The sequence below is a fragment of the Malania oleifera genome, chromosome 7, assembly GCF_029873635.1.
Source record: "Malania oleifera isolate guangnan ecotype guangnan chromosome 7, ASM2987363v1, whole genome shotgun sequence".
NCBI lineage: Eukaryota > Viridiplantae > Streptophyta > Magnoliopsida > Santalales > Ximeniaceae > Malania > Malania oleifera.
Window position 1 is genome coordinate 83156539 of NC_080423.1, and position 2919 is coordinate 83159457.

The 2919-nt window shown below is 43.0% G+C and overlaps 1 non-coding gene across 1 annotated transcript; it reads right to left on the reverse strand.

Moving 5' to 3' along the window:
• Positions 1-405: 405 nt before the first annotated feature.
• Positions 406-511, reverse strand: LOC131161141 (small nucleolar RNA R71). The gene has a single exon (XR_009138298.1). It is a non-coding gene; the product is annotated as a small nucleolar RNA R71 (small nucleolar RNA).
• Positions 512-2919: the final 2408 nt, after the last annotated feature.

The window sequence follows — 2919 nt, forward strand, 5'->3', positions numbered from 1 at the left end:
TTGGAACCTCAGGCTCCTCGCCAACTTGTGGTGGAGGAGCAACCATTTCGACCCCTTAGAGACTACTTCACGCCCAATACATACACTTCGCCATCTAACATCCAGTTCTCAGATGTTGAGTTGGTGCAATTTGAGATAAGACTTCCATCAGCTTGATGCTTCCCAATTTCTATGGGAATTTGAATGAAAATCCTTACAAGCACCTAGATGAATTCCTCAAAATTTTTTCCACCATGCGCATACATAATTTTGGTGATGACGCATTCCAATTGAGGCTATTACCGTTCTCTCTGAAGGACAAGACCAAATATTGGCTGAATTCCTTAAAGTTGAACTCGGTGACAAATTAGGCCACCATACAACATGAGTTCTTAAAAAAGTACTTCCCAATTTGGAAAACTAGCCAGTTGAGGAAAGCCATCACCAGTTTCTTACAATTGGATAGGGAACTGTTTTTCGAGACATGGGAGCGCTTTAGTGACCTCTTGCGCAATTGCCCACATCACCAAGTCCCTAAGTGGCAATTGCTTCAGACCTTCTGTGAAGGATTAATTACGTGGGATAGGTCCATGGTAGATGCATCCAGTGGAGGTACTTTCCTCACCAAGCATGAGAATGAGGCTTGGGTTGTCTTTGAGAACCTCATTGACAATTCTTAACAGCATGCTTATGCTGCTCGTATACTGTCCTGACCTTCCTCTTCCAAACCTAAGGGAGTCTATGAGTTAGCTGCGGGCCATGACCTTGTGCCCACACTGCACACCATAGTTAAAAGTTAAATCAGTTCTTGTCCTTAGGAACGCAACCATAGCCTGTGGTGTGTGCAATGGTGTGTACCCCTTGTTTTGATCCTTCACACACAAATTATAATTGCCCACATGTGCCTCCCCCTCCTGATTTTGTGTAAGAGGAAGTTAAGGCTACCCATAATTGGTACGATAGGTTGTCCAATGACCCCTATTCGAATAGATACAATCCTGGGTGGAATAAGTATCCTAACTTTTCTTGGAGGCCAGCTTTGGGTTTCCAAGCTCAAAGACCTCAACAATCACCCACTGCTCAACCTCCTCGCTCATACCAAAATGCCCAAAATCCTCCTATGTCTGCCCCCAGATCTTCATCATTTCAATAACTATCTCCTCCTCAACCCAAATATGTTTCTTTTCAGGAGACGGTGTTGAAAGCCCTTAATGGCATTGAGGCTAATCAAAAAATAGATCGAAAATTACTTCATTCTCACTCCCAGTATATTGCCAAGCTAGAAGCCACTATGGGCCAACTAGCTATCTCTTTGAGTAGGTGAGATGAGGGTAAATTACCAAGTCAGCCTCTAGTGATCCTTAAGGGCCAATATGAGGTAAAATGTGAACCGGCTGTTGGAACCTCATCATATAATGAGCAAGCCCAGGTTGTAACCATTCTTCAGAGTGGTAAAGAGGTGAACAATAGGGTTGGGGAGAAGTTAGAGCCAGAAAAGGGTAGGAAGAAGATGATGGAAGAGCCTGAAGATGAACCATGTGATCCCCTTTCTCCTAATTTGGTAGTTGATACCGAGACATTTACCCTCTCCAAGGATGGAGCACTTCCCCATTATGTCCCTGCAGTGTCATTCCTTGCAACTCTTTATGCACCCTCTAAATCTATGAAGGAGGCCACCACTGATTTCATCATGGACATATTTCGACAAGTTAAGGTCAATATTCCTATCTTAGATGCTATCAAGCCAATTCCTGCATATGCCAAGTTCCTCAAAAACTTGTGTACGCAGAAGAAAAATTTTAGGGTGCACATGAACAAACAAGTAAGGCTAACCGAGCACGTGAACTCAATTCTATTAGAACACTTTCCTCCAAAACTAAAAACCCCTAGTGCGTCAACCATCTCGTGTGTAATTGGCGATTACACCATTGATAAGGCTCTTTTAGATTTGGGGGTGAGTGTGAACCAAATTCCATACTCGATCTATAAGAAATTCAATTTAGGAGAGCTGAAGCCCACCCAAGTCACCTTGAGTTTCGTTGACCGATTAGTAAAAAGGCCCAGGGTGTGATAAAGGACGTCTTGGTCAAAGTCAAGGAGTTTTATTATCCTGTTGACTTCATAGTCTTGGATATGGAATCTTCAAAAACAACCAAGGACTCGATCCCTATTCTCATAGGATGACAACTATAAGCTATAGCTAATTCCTGCATTCAATGTAAGACTAGGACTATGGACGTGTCCTTTGGCAACATGTAGCTCCGATTGAATGTATTCCATGCTTCCCATCATTCACCCAATGAAGTCCAAGCTGCGGACGTTGATATGATAGATGACTGTGTTGAGAAAGTGGCTCCTTCAATTCTATGGAGGGGCCCTTTATAGGATTTACTATAGCCCTAGAGCCCCTCTGTTTCTGGTCTCAAGGACCCATACGAATAAATTCTTGCCTTTATTCGGCCTCCAGTCAAAAGAGATGACTATGGGAGGTGAGACATGGTTTAATGAAGAAATGGTGGAAGAAAACGCTTTTTTCGAACCAAGGTGAGTTCGACATGAGCCTTCATTGCATCTGGCTTAAAACAGTAAACTTAGCGCTACTGGGAGGCAACCTGAATATTTTTATTTTTCTTTTTGAGTCCTTAGGTTGTATAGTGTGTTGTATATAAGGTCTAGAGTCTTTAGAATACGTTTTAGGTTTGTTGGGGGGTGCGACCATAGTGCGATTAGCACGCATAAGTGTGATCTGGTCGAGCCATGTAAGTATTTTGAACTTCTGAAGTGCTTAGAAGTTCGACTAGGTGTGTGACCATCACTTCTTTGGCATAACCTGGTCGAGCCTCTGAATTCTCAAAACTTGCAAACTACCGAGAGGTTCGACGAGGGGTGCGACTAGCACTCAATTCTATCACGACCTAGTCGAGAACTAGTATTCCTTTT